Source organism: Trachymyrmex septentrionalis, unplaced genomic scaffold (assembly GCF_001594115.1).
Source record: "Trachymyrmex septentrionalis isolate Tsep2-gDNA-1 unplaced genomic scaffold, Tsep1.0 scaffold20, whole genome shotgun sequence".
Classification (NCBI taxonomy): domain Eukaryota; kingdom Metazoa; phylum Arthropoda; class Insecta; order Hymenoptera; family Formicidae; genus Trachymyrmex; species Trachymyrmex septentrionalis.
Genome location: NW_017305180.1, coordinates 4208768 through 4216507, shown reverse-complemented (window position 1 = coordinate 4216507; position 7740 = coordinate 4208768). Strand labels below are relative to the sequence as shown.

The following is a 7740-nucleotide window of genomic DNA, read 5'->3' as shown; positions in this document are numbered from 1 at the left end:
AGAGAGAGAGAGAGAGAGAGAGAGAGAGAGAGAGAGAGAAAGAGGTAATATTTTTAAATATGCTTCTTTATGGATAAGCAAAAACGGATTAAATCTCAGCAAATTGAATCTGCTTGCTATCGTATGAAATTAATTTTTATTGTGAAAAGTGACAAAAATTATGCAATCAATATTACATTTCTTTATCACTTTAAAATGAATTTTACTGATAATTCGTTATTATTGTTTTATTGTTTTATACTGAAAATCTAATTTATTCGTATTGTAAAAACACTAGAAGAATCGTTTAACTAAAAAATAAATATTGCGATTATAATATTTATTTTCAAATTTTATTTTCAAATATTAATAAAAAAATTAAACAAAATTTTATTAAAACTGAATTAAAATAATTTTTCGTTAACGAATGAATTGAGAAAGATTTGTGTAAGGCTTCATCGAAACGAAAAAGGAAAACTGAGCAAGTCTGTCGACAGGTTTAATCGAGCCTTTGAACTTCAGCCGTCGATAGCAGAAGATCGCTAGACGGATAAAAGAATTAGAGACAACGAAATCTATCTACTAGAAATTTAATTTTAAATTTAACCACTCGATTAAAAGATCTTATTTCAATCTCTTCTGACTAATTTACAATTTAATCATATAATAATAAGAAGTGTAAAATAAAGAAAGTTTTATAATAATTCAATATTATAAACAAGGGATATTTTTTTCTTTAATTTTCAGTCCAAAATTAAAATAAATTAATAATGGCAGAAATAAATAAATAAAAACACAAGTCGACTTAAAACACTAATCGTTGATCTAAAAAATTAGTGAACACTCGACAACAAGTTCTAAGTCCATAATTTATCTAAACTTTAGTCTTAAATCATAAAAACATCGACTGTTCATAACTATCAATTATTTTCTTCACAATCAACTGTGCCTGGTCAATTATTTACGATTTAGATTTTGAAGCTGAGATAATGGCTTATTGTAAAAGATTGAAAATTTGATGAGTGAAACACAGCGAACCTTTCTACTTTACGTGCATTCGTTCACTCAATACTCCTTAATCAAATTTCCTTCACAAACACGTGATCACGTACCAAGAGCTGCCGACGGCCGACGGTGTCCGTCCTCCCTCCGACGTCTTCGCTCGACTGAGGCACCACTGCGAATCCGTTAGCTGATTCCTACTTTCGTTGCACCTCGCATATACGAATCACAGTCCCCGGAGGTGAGTCGCAGGGTCCGTCGCTGTCACTTGCGCGAGATCCGACACTCCGATTCTTTACTCCGATCTACTGCTCCAACCGAAGTCGTGGCTGATATTTGCTCGCGAGGACACCCCTTCACTCTCGCGGCTAGTCGCGCGCTATAAACGTTTTAACGGTAAGTACGTCGAGGGTGGTAGACAACGACTTTCGCATCGGTTGTCGCGCGCGACGGGCTCTCGGCGGTGATGAGAGCCGATGACTATTTAACCGCACCGCGCTTACCGATCCACGCGAGTGCAGCACACGTGCTGCTCTGCAGCGTGATTCTTCTCCTCTCTCGCTTTCGTGAGAGATCCGTCGAAGACCGGGACGGAGGAGGGTAGTCCCGACGACTCAACGCGACGCGGCGCGACGCGATGCGAAGAGCTTTGGTATACCTTCAAACGTCTAAATTCTAACAAGGAAGAGCGAGAAAGAGAGAGGGTTGTATTATACGCGTACATATAGCAATGTGGAGAAAAGAGAGAGAAAGAGAGAGAGAGAGAGAGTATGTGTGTGTGTGTGTGTGTGTGTGTGTGAGAGAGAGAGAGAGAGAGAAAGAGAGAGGAGGGCGGCGAAATGCGTGTTGGCTGTCAGACGAAAAAAGAAGCGAGAGCGCGCGGGACTAGCCGCGTTGGAAATATTATTAGGTAAAGCACACGCACGGACTGACACGCACCGACTCGCGGACTCTCGTTGGGTCGTGCCGCCGTGGTAGCCACGGCCTCGTGTTGGTACGTCCGACTGCCGTTTTGGACCAATGGGCGGTGGGCGCAGTCCCCCTCTCCGCGCTCGCGCCGCGCTACGCGAGTGGGGGATCTTGGCTCCGCTTCGTGACATCATCGATTCTGAATGGTGGAGATGCTCAACCGTGCGGAAGGTACATTGGAGGGCGCGTGCTGCGCGCGCAGTGCGCACGCTCGGCAACGTGCGCGCACTGCATTGCACGGGAGTCGGGAAAAAGGACGGACGCCGATCGGGGGGGGAATACACGGCAGCGTCAGATCAGTCAGATGGAGACGAACCGCAACGCGAGAACGATATGCCTCTCGGTCTTCTCTGTCTTCTCTGTCCCCCCAGCACTTCATAATTATCTTTCTTCCTCTTTCTTTCGACATTTCTCGGTTAATCGAGACCGATTTAGAATAAAAAATTGTGCCCATCTGTTGTTATACAAATCTGTTGTTTGCCATTCCAATTTCGAGATTAAATCTGATTTAAAATTTATCAAAAAGTTTATCATTAAATATATATATAAAAGAATGAGATTTCGGATTATTAATAAGTAATTTGGATTATTAATAAGTTAAATGACAATTTTTATTTATATGTTTTAATAGTAAAGATTTAGAATAGGATAAAATAGTATTCTTCTAAGCTGTGCAATGAAATGGCAATAAGTTGATACAATACACGATTTATTAAAGGAATATTAATAGGTATATGATATAATTCAAGTCCACGATTCATGTCGAGTTTAAATAAAATGGCTTTATCTGTGGTATATTCCAGGTTCCTAATTTGTGAATGTAGCATGATTACTCTCTTTCACAGATAAGACTATATTATCTTTACGCTTACTTGAATCAACCTTGACAGTTTGGACAAAAATAGCAGCAATCTGCATAAAGTATTTTTCTAAAATGAATTGCTCTTAATTCTATATTGACGTATCTTAATTTCTTATATTCACTTAAAACATGAATTTTATTAATAAAGGTTATATATTTTTTTTAATTAAATGTTTAAAATGTTCCCATTTCAAATTGTTTTTTATTTACATCACATTCAGGTACATATTCCATATCATTCTTGATTTTAAGTCTTGATTTTAAGTCTTAAATTTATTGAATTTTATAAAACAGATATTCCAACAATAGCAGAATAAAAAAAGAATACAGATAAATAAAAGTTTCCCATGCTGGAGTACATTCTGGTGTGTTCAAATATAAACAATTTTCATAGAAATTGTGACAAATTCCAAAAAAAGGAAGATATATTATAGCTAGGTATCATTTCTTATCGTGTTGTTTAAAATTTTTCTTTTCGCATTTTTTCAGATTTTTACGAAACTAAGATTAGCACGAAAAAAAAGATCACAGAATCGTTACTGTAAATACTAAATACAAAATACAAAACGATTATCGTATTATTGTACCATTTCGGAATTTTCTAGGACTATGATTTTGCAAAATCCTGTTTGCAATTTATTCGTTACTCGTCTCTTGTTTAATATTTTCAAATTTTCGCCAATTTTCATGGACAGACGGAGACGAATTTCAGGAATACGAGAAAAACGCAAGCATTACGTCGTCGGAATTTCGGTATCGTTCGCGCTCCGAAAGCCGAGGAAAGGCGCGTCTCGCGCGGAGGGATATTAAAATATAATTGGCGTTTGTCCCCTACGCGTGCAAAGCGGTATCTAGTCACGCGTGGACCGACCAACCGTGGGTGTTATGCACGCCAGAGTACGTCAGGCGCGCGCGGGGGTGATTCACCCTCTCTATGTGCCTTGGTGTATCCCTACGGTCTTTCTCGCGGAACGAGGGGCAGGGAGAGCAGAGGTGGATGCATCCGCTCCCTTGTCGACGCGGTGCGTAGGGCCGCAAGCTCGTTTCACACGGAAAATATCTTGCGAAGAATCGAGGCACAAGTCGTTTATTTTGAAAATGATTAATTTTAAGTTCCAATTCTGAAGGTATCGTGACTTCCAATTGGGATACGGAGACAAAATGATACAGCATCTATCGATCTTGGTAACTTGAAAACTGACTTACGTCGCTTTCGAACGAAACGAGGTATGTAATGGGTTCGAAGAAAGTGGAGCGAATGCTTTTATATTGATTTATCGAAGATGTTTCAAGAAACTCGAATAACACCATCGGGACATTTGTCTTATTGGAATTTAAACGTTTGTTTCTATGTGTTAAAGTAAGTATAATAAATTGTCTTTAGAAAATAATAAAATCAAGTTATAGATTTATTTCTATCGTATAAAAAATCATTGTACGAGCTGTTCAAAGATATAGAAAATATATATATATAACAACAAAGTGCAAAAATGTTTTACATATTTTAAATATTTGTAATTTCATAACTTTTGTTAACACATATAAATAAAGAATAAAATATAATAAAACGAAAATTATATAAATGTTTGTATACAAGTATCTTTAATATTATCTCAAGAGATATAAATGTCTATTTTTTATTAATTATAATAATAAAGTGAAAGTAAGATGCTTGGCATCTGCAAATTTAATTCTTTTTTTCTTTTTTTATGCTATCTTTTATATATCTCTTGATTCAATATTTTCTAGAAATTAAAGAAATATCGATCTAATTTGCGAGAAAGAACAATACTATCACATAGGTCATCGGTCACCACGTTGAACTTTCAGGCCGTTGATATTTTGCTATAAAAAGAAACGTAATTATAAAATAACTTTTAAAATAATATTTACCATATATGAATATAATTATGATAATATATACGATGCAATATTGATACGTTATACTTTCTTTTTTATAATAATAATTTTTGTCACTTTTTTGAATATTATGAAATACATTTGATTTGAACAAATACATAATTATTAAACAAATGCAAATAAGAGTATTGTGGATCACCGATGATTCACGCAGTGTAATCAAATTATTTAAAATTAATGCGGCATGAAGCGTATTAATAACTATTAATAGATAACTTGATAATAGTCCTCTACAGAAAATAAGTTTATTAATTTAAACTAATTAGATTAATTTGTCGAATTTCAGAGAGATATTGATTAAAAAATTGCATGAAATAAAAACCACAATCACGTGAGATAATTATGTCACATCAGCCCGATTAAATAGAACCGAATGAGTTACGAAGGTCAACCTTTGTGCCATAAGAAACTTGGAGAAGTTTGCTTAAGTTATCTTTGCGCTTCACGGAAACTTCGGAAGATAACAGTTGCGAAATGGAAACAAATTTCAACAGATGCTTGAAGTAATTTAGCAGCAAGCAGATTTTTTTTTTATATTTTAATAAATGTATTAGCATTTTTGTAGATTGTAAAAGAGATTTTGATTGAAAGAAATAGAAATCCGATATTTTAGCAGAAATACTATATATTTGAAAATAGTGTCGTGTAAATATCAAATATAAATATAGCAATAAAATTAATTAAAACTAAAATTTTTATATTAAAAAAGTATATATGCTTACTCTCGTCAACATTGATTAGACCTTCAAAATTTCTTGTAATAATTGTGATAATTTTATAAAAGTTCAATTTAATAAATTAATCTAAAATTATACAAGATTCATAAAGCCTTTAAATATGATCCTTCATGAAATAACATAATTATTGTAATTGAGTTTTTAAAGCTATGCTTTATAAGTTTATGCTTTATAACTTGCAGCCTATTCATTCATTGTCACGCTTTGTTATATAGTTATCGATTTATTATCATCTTAGTTTACGTATTTACTACATATATATAGGTACGGAAAAGTAGTTTTCCAAAATTTTCGACGACTTTTTTTTATCCGGGACCTATGGATCTGTGTGCGCAGTCGCGTTTGCGGACATCCCAGCATCCGGAGAGCTACCGCTGCAGGTCACGATGTGAACCCGGCTTTAGGAGATCCACGCGGTGGAAGTAACGCGTTTCGATTTTGCGTTAGCTCAGCTACGCGTGAATCCAGCCAAGGTCAAGTCGTTCCCCGTTTCCGAGCATCCCTCCGGCACTCGGGCAGGGCTCTTAAGATCGATTCCAACCAATTTTATACGTAGAGTGGCGCGCTACAAAAGCACGATGACGTTAGGTGAGACGCAATTATCCTCGTTTACACCTTCCAACGTTACCTGCTCTTGACCAACGTTGTTGTTAATTAAACGCGTTTTAATAAATTAAAATGTCTGTGTCTGCAATGTTTGCATATTCTCGGAAATTTTAAAGCAAGGAAGTATTAGATAAAAAAACACAAAAGCTAATTTTTGATATAATAAATTGTTTACTTTAAAAATGCATAGCTTCAAGAAACAAGCTGACATCGATTTTCGATATCGCATTAGTTTATCTTCGGCGTTTCAATCAACTCCATATCTTTCCAAAGTTGTTCTACTTTTATAATAAGCGGATTCTGCGATTCTCTCAAATGTAAATTTCTTTTTCACTGTTTCTTTTTTTACACTTCCTTCATAGTGATAACAATGATCTTATTGAAACGCAAATTATTAAAATATTATACATAGAAGTCAAAAGTATAAAATTTATATAAAATGCACTTTAAGAGACAAATAAAAAATAATATTATTAAGAAGCTAGGATCTAGAATATAATTAAAATAACAATAAAGCAATAATAATACTAGATATGTAATTTACAATTAAAATATACAAAGATTAAATATATGATTACATACATTAATATAATACATGATACAGTATACTAATTTAAAATCTTAGAATAAGTAATGTAATATCAAATTATCAATTAAAAGAATATTAGCAAAATAATAAAGTGTACGAAACGTAAATATTGTATGTATATTTTATTGTTCTCTCTTTCTTTCTCTTTTTCTCTCTATTTTCTTTTTTCTAGATTACAGTTTAAATATCGATTTAAACTTTCCGAGATCTCTCTTCACATATCAATATCGTTCTCCCTACATGGCAAACACAAAACAGATATGTAACTATTTTTATCGATATATGTTTAACGAGCCTGTTATCGACTTCGTGCTTGTCTATATTCGATGATTTTCCATCGCCACTTGAGCAAACTCGAAAATATTGATGGCGACAAAGCTAACAAAGCAAAGAAAAGTTATTATTTATTGATTCTCACACGTCTGTCCTCGAACATATTGTCGTGATAATGCTATTTACAAAGTTTGGATCTACCTTAATAAAAAAAAAATAAGGACTCAATTTTAACTTTACGCAATTGCTATTATATCAATATCTTTTATTTCATTGATAACTCACATCAGTTACACAAGAAGAAATTTATCGTCATTAAAGTGAGAAATACGAATAGGAACAAATATGATAAGAAATATAACGCGAGAGGATTATTTTATGGAAGTTATAAAACATTTTGAACACTTTAAGAAGTAATAAAAATTAATTTTATATTTTGGTCATTATTAAAGTACACTTTAAAAGATATAAAATGTATTTTAATGCTAATTAAAATAGAATTAATTTTACTTTTTGTTTTAATTTCATGTAATATTGTTATCTCTTCCTGCGTCATGGACAAAAATTATTTGTCATTTTATCATATTTATGTCATTATGACTTTAATATAAAATTCTCCTACAAATGGAAAAATAAATAAACATCCTAGCATTATTTAACATTCTCTAAAAAATGTTAGTGATTATATGAGTAATGACTTTTATAAAAAGCTGTTTAAAAAATTTAACATTTTATACATACTTTAAAAAAGCATTTAAAATTTCAACAATATTATGTATACTATATATATATGTATAATATAT

The 7740-nt window shown here is 33.2% G+C and overlaps 1 protein-coding gene across 4 annotated transcripts in view; it reads right to left on the bottom strand.

Moving 5' to 3' along the window:
* LOC108747692 (paired box protein Pax-6-like) overlaps positions 1-7740 on the bottom strand; it is a 116681-nt gene that overhangs the window by 92288 nt on the left and 16653 nt on the right. For 3 of the 4 annotated variants that reach the window (XR_001939256.1, XM_018485337.1, XM_018485335.1), the window contains exons 1-2: positions 1485-1718; positions 1092-1360 (exon numbers count right to left, since the gene is read on the bottom strand). The exons of the other annotated variant lie outside the window; for it this stretch is intronic. The gene's annotated coding sequence lies outside the window, so the exon portion shown is untranslated. Of the gene's footprint in view, positions 1-1091; positions 1361-1484; positions 1719-7740 lie in introns of those variants that run through there. 4 annotated transcript variants of the gene reach the window in all.